At 40.6% G+C, this 10,775-nt stretch overlaps 1 pseudogene; it reads left to right on the top strand.

Moving 5' to 3' along the window:
- Window positions 1-279: 279 nt before the first annotated feature.
- On the top strand, window positions 280-5,890 carry LOC123191592 (tRNA nucleotidyltransferase cca2-like; annotated as a pseudogene).
- Window positions 5,891-10,775: the final 4,885 nt, after the last annotated feature.

Here is a 10,775-nt window from a genome sequence, read left to right as displayed (position 1 = left end):
CCTACAAACATGGCGATCGGAGTTAATGGGCCAGCTCACCCTACGCCAACGACGGGAGCGATCGATCCATATGCCGCTGTTCTCCGGCGGCCGCCACTCCGGAGAACACGATGCTCGCGCCGACGAACCGCACGGTGCTGTCACACGGCACGGGAGGGTGTAATCCTAACAACCGGGAGGCCAACCACTGCAGGTCTCTCCGCCTGCTCCTCCCACCTCGCGGCGGCCTCCTCCTTTTGCTCCCCCCTCTCCGCCTTCGGAGAACTGTCTCCAGCCGGCATGGCGGTGGGAGCGCAGCAGCAGGGCATAGTGCTCACAGAGCTGGAGCAGCGGATTTTCGGGCGCCTTCTCGATGTTGTCCACCACCGAGGCCTCGGCACCCAGCTCCGCGTCGCCGGCGGATGGGTCAGAGACAAGGTGAGCAGTGCCTTTTTTCGTGTTTAGAAAAATATAGGAAAAATCGTTGAATGATACGTAGATGTAGGTCCTTTATATTCTCTACTACTAGGGTTTATGTACTGGGGTTTAAGGAGACATTTTTAGTTGTCAAAATAAAGGAGGAATTGTTTAATGATCAAGTAGTGAATTCCATGAAAATCGCATCTTAATTTGGCTTGCAGTTTATGAAACGATTGTTGTGCACTGGCCAGTCTCGTGACTTAAACTCATGCTTTGGCATATTCTTTGCAGCTATTGGGGAAAGACTCTACCGACATCGATATCGCGCTTGATGATAACATGACCGGCGTAAAATTTTGTGGGGAAATAACTAAGTACTACAAGGTGATCGGTCAGGAGCTGAAAGAACCTTGTATTATCCCATGGTATGCAATCTTACTATAGCTGATATCATTTGCCATTTCTTTCAGATTTATAGCCTTAACACTTCTGTGCATTTCAATTTTGTTTGAGTTGAGTTTAATAGAGGCAGGGAGAGCCACTATTTTATCCAAGCCAAGTGTTTTGTACATGTTCATAAGTGTACCATAGGATAGGTCACCTTTTGGTCCAAGCAGAGTGTTATATACATGTTGAGAGAAGTGCATATTACACCCCCCAACTCTAGCCCTAGTCTAATATATACCCCTCAACTCCAATACCGTCTAAAATACACCCCCCAACTCTCAAAACTGGCTAGAATTCAACTCTCCCCTCCCTGTTGACCGGTTTTGACCCAGTTTGACCGGTTTTGACCGAGTGAACAGTAAAAAATAAAAAATTTAAAAACAAATTTTTTTTTGACAACATTCAAAAAGTTCCAAGTTTTTGCACCGCGTGAACAGTAAATTAAAAAAAAATCACCTTTTCAGCATGTTTGGATACCTGAGTAAATTTGAGATGTCCGTAAATTCGAAAAATATTCAAAATTTTCAGCATGGTGAACAATATTTCGGGAAAAAAATCCAAAAAAAATCACCACGCACTCAAACATCATCCATGCAAAAAAGGGTTTTTAAAAAACCGATTTTACTGTTCACCAAGCTGAAATTTTGAAAAAAAATTCGAATTTACGGACATCTCGAATTTACTCAGGTGTCCAAACATGCTGAAAAGGTGATTTTTTTTAATTTACTGTTCACGCGGTGAAAAGAACTTGGAACATTTTTGAAAATTTTCAAAGAAAATATTTATGGTTTTTAAAATATTATTTTTACTGTTCACTCAGTCAAAACCGGTTAAACTGGGTCAAAACCGGTCAACAGGGAAGGGAGGGTTGAATTATGGCCAGTTTTGAGAGTTGGGGGGTGTATATTAGACGGTATTGGAGTTGGGGGGTGTATATTAGACTAGGGCTACAGTTGGGGGGTGTCATATGCACTTCTCTCATACATGTTCTTAGCTCCCAAGTGTACCATACTTTCTCGCATTAACATATGCAGTAATTTAAATGCCTTTTATCCTGAACTTGTGACATTTTATAGTTTCCTTCAGCAATCCCAGCCAATCTAAGCACTTGGAAACCGCAAGGATACATCTATCTGACATCTCTGACATCTGGATTGATTTTGTCAACTTGAGGTCCGAAAAATATGCTGAAAACAGTCGTATTCCCACTGTGGTATGCACATGCACTTAGAATTGCTTTGCATACTCATTTTACAGACCTTGTGCACCAATTTGCTAGTTTACTGGTATGTCATACTTGTTGATGTGCAGGAGGATGGTACGCCCGAAGAAGATGCATTCCGCAGGGACCTAACAATTAATAGGTAATACAATTTTCATTTTCAAATGATATTTTTTGGGTATTTAGATTTATGCTTTCATTGCTACAATGTTTATTTTTAATATAGTATCCTATTTTGTCCTCTCTGAATTTTGAATTTGGGCAGCTTATTCTATAATATCAACACGAAATCGGTGGAAGATTTAACTGGAAGAGGTGAGTTTAGCCGTTATACGTTTGTAAACTCATGTGACCAGTTTAAAATCCGTGCTTCTATGTAACCATAATTAATCGATCCTATACTCTATGAAGGTCTTGAAGATCTGAAGAAAGGCCTTATTGTTACTCCTTTACCAGCCAAAGTTACATTCCTCGATGATCCCCTGAGGGTTCTTTGAGCAATCCGATTTGGTATATTCAAACATCACATACCTGATCTCCAATAACTCTTGCTATAGTTTTATCCTTTAATTTTATGATGCTACTATCTAAACCATTAAGATTACAAAGTTGTATAAATTGATTTGCTAATATTACACACTATATGACATGAAAAGAAGTAAAAATGTTTCTCATGTTTGTAAGTCAAAATCTTATATGTGTGTTCATAAGTAGTCAACTCATAGCCTTTCTAGTTAATTAAATAGTTGAACAGTGACTTGGAACATTAATTTCCGTTGTATGTGCCAATATTTATCTCTGACAGCTGCTAGATTCAGCTTTACATTAGCTGAAAATTTATAGGAAGCCGCTTCTGATGAAAAAGTGAAGTTGAATCTTGGTAGCAAGATTAGCAGAGAACGTATTGGTCAGGAAGTTTGATTTCTACACTTCTTATTGCCAAGCCATGTTTCGTTGTCACTTCTTTTTAATCTTTTGATATCATGCAAAACCCTAGGTCACCATTTTTATCTAAGTGTACATTGTGCAGGTTGACCACATGATGTCAGACAAATATCCGGTTGATGCAATGTGCCATATCCGTGATTTGGGATTATTTTACGTTGTTTTTGCATTTCCTGAGAAAACAGTTCCTCCAGTTCTCAACAAACATGATTGGTATGTCCATATTCTAATATGTAATTATTCCATGTTTTCAATATATGCAACAATGTCTGGCAAAATTACACTTCGAACTTCTGTATTCGTAGAGTTTTACACCACCAGTGTTCACTGATGTGTTTATTTCCATTGGCATATTTACTTCAACTCAGTCTCATCTCGTATCTTGTGTTGACGCAGGCTATGTGTTTCACATATTGAAGCAGCATGGAATCTTGCACAATCAATTGGCTGCTCTGTTTTCAGAGGTGGTTCTGGTTCCATGTCGCAGGTCTGAGATTTTCAGCATGTCTTGTTAAGGATATACCGTGAAATATCGTACTCTGACATGATTTATGCATGTTTTTTTTTCTTTGTTCTATCTTCCATGCTTGGCTTAAAATACTTTTCAGTGATGGTTTTAAAATGCTTATAGTCAAGGGTGTAACATTTTGAGCAGAGTCGAAAGTGTAACCAACATTACCCTTATTCTTATCTGTAAACTGTGTGGGATTCATTTTTTACAAACAAAAACAGGGCACATACATTTTTTTTGCACCCGATTGAAATCATGGTTGGTACTACCAAGTAAAGCTTCTCCATTTTCCAATATCTGTTAATCAATTTCGTAAAAAAATGAATCTGTTTATCAATTCAGTAAATCTTATAAATGATTACACACAGTATTATCACTCTGAACCTGGTTGAGAAGGTTGCGAACAGTTTTTTGAGTTTCTTCGTTATAGATTCCAAAAGGACATTATATCATCTATTAAACTCTTTCTCAGATCTTTGTAATTTGGTCATAGAATTTTGCTGATGGACTTGTAATATTCCATGTAAATCCTCCACTATATATAATAATACAGCAGTAGGAGCCTCTCCTAGTGTTTTCTTGTCAAAAAAATTTGATACTAAGATCCTCATCACAGTTTCATCTTAATTATAGAAAAACTGATGATTCCTATGGTATACAACTTTACTATACATGCTTTTTGTTATGACTGACATTCTTTTACCTGCAAATAATTTCCTTTTATTTTCATAACACTAATTAAGTTTTGTGATGCTGTTTAGGATGAACAGAGAAGGCTTTGCATGTATAGTGCACTATTTACTCCAGTTCGAAATATGGTGTACACGAAGAAAAAGGTAACATCTAACTCATGAATCCTCCAAACTTCAATGCAAACGGTAACTATTTAAGGAGGCAAGCTCGAACTTTGCTTGCAAGTAGAATGACTGGAGAGAGCAGTCTTGGTTCATCGAAATCATATTATATATCTTAGTACAAATATTAGATGCTACTATTGCATCATCTTCACCCTTTTTGATTCAAAAATTGTATCTGTTAAAGCAGGAAAAAAAATTCTTTTGTTATGTACTTAAATTTTGTTGAATTGTTCTCTAGAAAAGACTTGGGTCAGTTCTTCTGTAAGTAAGCTGACGAAGCTGGATATTAGGTGCTTTAATTGAGCTAATTTGGTCGGTTTTGAAGCAAGTACATTACCAAGTTTGTGGCATCATCTGCAGGAGGTCGTTCGCTATATTATTGGAAACTCTCTAAAGTTGAATGGTTCTGATGCTGAAGCGGTACAGTTTCCTGAGCAGCCTCCAACAGCATTTGTTTCTGCATATCGTACGCCTTGGGATTATAACTTTTCATGATCTTTTTATTTCTGCTGTTAAAGATTGTCCAAATACATGCTGCAAGTGACAAGTTTGCCGATTTAATTATTTTCCTCGAGTCAAATGGAAATCTGGAAACTGTTAAAGAGAACCCGAATGACAAATATCTTGAGATACCAACAGACATGGTAGCACGCGTTTTGGCAGGTCAGTGCTGAACATGCTTGTTTTCAAATTCTGAACGTTTTTTATATTGTCGGGTTCTCTATAACCCCATGTCTGTGATGTCAATTGCTTGATTTGATCATTCGATATATTTGGTTAAACTTATTAGAATATTGGAATAGTTGCTGTCGATGAATCAATTGGATCTATTCTTGCATGACATTCTTGCTCCTTTTTTGTTGCTAGACCAAAATTTTGTGACGGTGTAAGCATTTCAGGACTTCTACTCCTTGGAATAAAGGACCTTTGGCGTCTGGCACTGTTGATATCCACTCTGTCCTATCCAGAAGCCCACAGTGCTAATGGTTCCTTCAGCCAGCAGGATGAGCTAAATAGAAGAAAAGAGATATATATCAGAGTTGAGCGTTTAATAACCGACCTCGGTAAAGAACTTACCTGATGATGCAGAATTATTTTCAGTTTCCTACCTGATGATGCCGAATTATTTTCGGTGAAGTACCGACTGAGTCAGTCAGTACTAGTCTGAAATTCTGATTTGCTGTCCTGATTTATACCTTAACCATTTGGTTCTTCAGATCTCGACGATGCATGGAAGATAGATACAGGTCCGCTGCTCGATGGGAAAGACATCATGGGAGTTTTGGGCATCGGAGAAGGTCCCTTGGTCAGAGAATGGGTACACATTGATGTTTCCATTCCCTTTGTAAGTGATCACATTGTTCTAGTTGTCGACATTATTAATGCAAGATTTATTCACACTTTCAGAAAGAAAGGCTAGTGAAGTGGCAGCTTGCGCATCCCAAAGGTACCGCGGAGGAGTGCCGTGAGTGGATAAAGCAGTCCAAATGTCAGAAAAAGGAAATGTAGGACGCAGCACCTGTGGAACGTTAACATTGTGAGCGTAGACAGTTGGGGATCTATATAGATCACAAACTCCACCGGATGATACGTGTATTTTTCCTTGGTGCTTAATGGGCCTTGATCTTGACTGTCTTGTCAGCTAGCCGGTAGTTGATTGCTGACCAAATAATTTTGCTAAACTTGATGTTTATAGTCAGTCTATCACCTATCCAGACCACTTAGAATGGACTTCGAGGCTGTTTTTTTAGGTTCTCTAAACTTTAGGGGATCAATTAACCGGTTTTGAAGTTTAGGGGTGATGTTGTCCATTTATGGTGGGCATATGCTCTTCTTCCTCTCTAAATTCAGAGAGAAGGCTAACACTAATTAAGGGACACGTTTGCTACACATCCGTGCTATTAGGCTTGTGCGCATAATGCAAGGCATATAAGGTCGCCATTGTGATGGAAGCAGGGAGTCGAAATAATACTGCAATATTTTCCATTGTTTCATGTTTAGACGAGAGGATTCTTAGCGGTGATTTTAAAAGAGGTAATATCACTGTAAGTCATAGAACTTGCGTTCAATGTTCAGTTTGGTGCTACAACTTTAAAAATACGGATTTGTGGTCATCTAACTTAACATCGCATGCAAATATGGTCACAAAATACGCGTGCAGACGTATCAGGGTGTATGGCCCCACCTGTTAGTGAGTGGTGGCGCTCAGCTTACTTAATTTTTGCACAAAACACCCTCACATTTTTTAACAACCACACTGTACTGCATATAGGCACGTAAATGTTTGAATTCATCATTTTGCATAATTTAAATATAAGCTGCGAGTCTATACATTTTGGATTCGTTAAACATATTTATTTAACAAACATTTTCAATGTCGGTATTAACTATTTTTCATATAATACACAAGTTCATATTTAAATGTTTTTATGCACTAATGATAGTTTTTATGTATAATATTCTTAGAACATAACTTCATTAATTATGTTTTACAAATATCTTGAAGAAATTGCAAATGCAAAATGAGCCTCTGTCAAAAACAATGGCTGCGTTGGGTTCATGGAGCAGAAAATTCGGTAATGTAACTAAAGAACTTGCACGGTCTAGAAGCCAATTAGAGGAGCTGATGCACATGAATGCGGACAGGGAAGAAATAAGGAGTGTGATGGATAAAATGAATGAATTGCTGTACCAGGAGGAGATGTTGTGGATGCAGAGGTCGAGGATTTCCTGGTTGAAGGAGGGAGATCGCAATACAAAGTACTTTCAGAGTAAAGCAGTGTGGAGAGCGAGGAAGAATAAGATCAGGGAATTGATGGACAGTATTGGTACCGTACATACCGAGTTTGCAGCGATGAGCAATGTTGCTAATGAGTATTTCCACAATATTTTTGCTGCTGACACTACTTTGAATGCATCTGAAGTAGTAAGCTTGTTTGAACATGTGGTGACGCCGGCTGATAATGACAAGTTATGTGCGCCGTTTACGGATAAGGAGATCTCTGATGTATTGTTTCAAATTGGGCCTTTGAAGGCACCAGGGCCGGATGGGTTTCCCGCGCGTTTCTTTCAGCGGAATTGGAGTACGGTAAAGGAGGGAGTGTTGGCTGCAGTCAGAGAGTTTTTTGACTCTGGTGTTATGCCAGAGGGGGTTAATGATACATCAATTGTGCTCATTCCAAAAATATCTAATCCCGTAAGGATGTCTGACTATAGGTCAATAAGTCTGTGTAATGTCACGTACAAGGTAATTTCCAAGTGCCTTGTTAACAGGTTAAGACCTTTGTTAGATGACATAATTTCGGTGGAGCAAAGTGCTTTCATACCAGGCAGGATGATTACTGACAATGCTCTGGTAGCCTTCGAGTGTTTGCATTATATTAAACAGGAGAAGGATCCCTCAAGGAGTTTTTGTGCATATAAGCTGGACTTGTCAAAAGCTTATGATAGAGTTGATTGGGCTTTCTTGAAGCAGGTGATGCAAAGGTTAGGGTTCTCTCACAGATGAATTGATTGGATAATGACGTGTGTCACATCGGTGAGGTATTCAGTTAAATTAAATGGAACTCTTCTGGATTCATTTGCACCGTCGGGTGGGCTACGGCAAGGAGACCCTCTCTCTCCATTTTTATTCTTATTTGTGGCAGATGGACTTTCAGCTATTTCGAAAAGCAAGGTGCAGTCCGGCGATATTGTTCCCGTGAAAATTTGTAGGAGAGCTCCAGGCATATCCCACTTGTTGTTTGCAGATGATACCATGTTGTTCTTTCAGGCGTCGAGGGATCAAGCGGAGCAGGTTAAAGCATCTTTGGATCTTTATAGTATGGCCACAGGGCAAAGCTTGAATTATGATAAGTGCTCTATTTTCTTTGGAGAATCTTGCCCGGCTCCCTTTCAAGAGCAGGTCAGGGATGTTCTCAACGTCAAAAGCATGGTTTTTGAGGAGAAGTACTTGGGTCTTCCCACACCCGAGGGTCGCATGTCTAAAGGGAAGTTTTAGAATCTTCAGACAAGCCTTACGAAAAGGCTTGTCCAGTGGGGAGATGGATTTTTGGCGCAGCCGGGAAGGGAAGTACTCATAAAGTCGGTCGCCCAAGCTTTACCCACATATATAATGGGAGTGTTTAAGCTCCCGTTCTCGGTGTGCGATGATCTCACAAGAATGGTGAGGAACTTTTATTGGGGATCGGAGAAGGGGAAGAGGAAGGTGCATTGGAAGGGGTGGGACTATCTAATGCAACCAAAGGATAGAGGTGGAATAGGTTTCCAAGATTTTCGTTTATTCAACCAAGCCTTGCTAGCTCGCCAAGCGTGGAGGTTGATCACAAGGCCGGATAGCTTGTGTGCCCGTCTGCTCAAATCTAAATACTACCCGGCGGGCAAGTTAGAAGACAAGGTGTTTACTGGTAATGCTTCATCTTCATGGCAGGCTATTAGCCATGGTTTGGATCTGTTAAAGAAAGGCTTGATTTGGAGAATAGGTGATGGGAGAAGCATTCGGGTGTGGTGTGATAGTTGGATACCGAGGCCTTTCTCTTACAAACCGATCACGAGGCAGGGTGTATGTCGCATTAGATATGTTTCTGATCTTTTGAACGATAATGGGACATGGAAAGTTCAAACTCTGAACCAATATTTCATGCCAGCAGATGTGATGGAGATTTTGAAGATCAGGGTTTCACCTAGGCGTGGCGAGGATATTCTTGCATGGGGGCCGGACAAGATGGGTGTTTTCTCTGTGAAGAGTGCATACCACTTTGCGTTCGACGAGATTCACAGGTCCAATACAGTATCTTCCAGTTCATCGCCGACCGGGGCAAGAAGTTGCTGGAAGTTCATCTGGAGGTGTGGTGCTCCGCCAACAGTGGCAAATTTTGCATGGAGGGTCGCGACGGATGGACTGCCAACATGGAAAAATAAGCATAAGATTTGTCTGGAGACCACAAATGTTTGCCCGGTTTGTGGAGTAGACACGGAAGATAATTTTCACCCGTTCGTGTGTTGCCAATTGGGGAGGGATCTTTATTTGAGAATGGCCAAAGTCTGGAGATTACCTCAGCTACAGTCAATTGTTAATTGTGGTAGGGAGTGGCTACTGCAAGTTCTCGCGCCTATGAGTGATATTGAGAGGTGTATGATTCTCCTTGTGTTCTGGAGAAGTTGGTACATACGCAATGAGGTGGTGCATCATAAACCGACACTGCAGATGGAAGTATCGGTCCGTTTCCTACAGAGTTACCTTCACTCTCTGATGGCCATTAAGAACGATAAAGGGGTGGACTCGGTGAAAGGGAAAGCCAGTATGATGATGGATCTTCAAACGGCTGCTGTAAAGGCTAAGCTACCTCGTTGGGAAAAACCGAAGTAGGGGTGGACAAAACTGAATACGGACGGAGCTTTTGTGTCATGTGGAGATGCTGGGGCAGGCATGATCTTAAGAGATGAGTCAGGAGGTATCATCTTTTCTGCATGCAGGGCGATATGGGTATGCCGGAATGTGTTGGAGGCTGAACTTCGCGCTTGCCCGGAGGGCCTGACTGCTTCGGTCCAACGAACTACATTGCCGATACAAGTTGAGCTTGATTCTTCTGTTGCGGTGGCCATGATCACATGTGGTGATATTGATCGTTCGATCTACTCGTCTTTAGTTAGTGAGATTAGAGATTTGTTAAGTCTTCATCAAACTTGTATTACTCACGTCGCTTGTTCTCGGAATAAGGCGAGCGACTTGCTAGCTTCTTTTGGTCGCCTAAATAATAGGACTATGACTTGGTTAGGGTCGGGTCCTCCTGAAGTGTTGGAGGTAGTTGCTGATGATTGTAATGAGACCATGATTGAGTAATACAAGGTTTTGAGTTCGCAAAAAATATATGCAAAATGAGCCTCAGTATGTTAAAAAATAAGCCATCAGCACGATCACCTTCTGAAAGACACGCATCTTGTGGATACTGCCAAAGAGAGCCTGCCAGAGTGACAGACGGAGAAAGAACAGATTTCCATGCATAGGAGCTTGATTGATGAAATGTCACTGTATTTACTGCTATGTCAAACCATCCTGATGTGCAATTAGTATCACTTACATTGTTTTACCACTCCACATGTAAGTACTGTGTGTTTCTCAAAAGAAAATACTTGTAAGTACTATGTTGATGGCATTATATGTTGATCTTAATGCGTCAACCTACCTGGACATGACTTCTCATCCTGCTTAACGGAATCACTGTAGCAGTGCGCGCCTCTACATGTTTCAGGTAAGAAAAAAGGACCACTAAAGTAGCTTAAATGAATCACTGTAGCAGTGCGCGCCTCTACATGTTTCAGGTAAGAAAAAAGGACCACTAACATAGCTTAAATGGGCTGCAGATGTACATCCACTGCTCATAGATGCAAAAAA

The sequence above is a fragment of the Triticum aestivum genome, chromosome 2A (assembly GCF_018294505.1).
Source record: "Triticum aestivum cultivar Chinese Spring chromosome 2A, IWGSC CS RefSeq v2.1, whole genome shotgun sequence".
Lineage (NCBI taxonomy): Eukaryota > Viridiplantae > Streptophyta > Magnoliopsida > Poales > Poaceae > Triticum > Triticum aestivum.
This window is presented reverse-complemented; position numbering and strand designations above follow the sequence as displayed.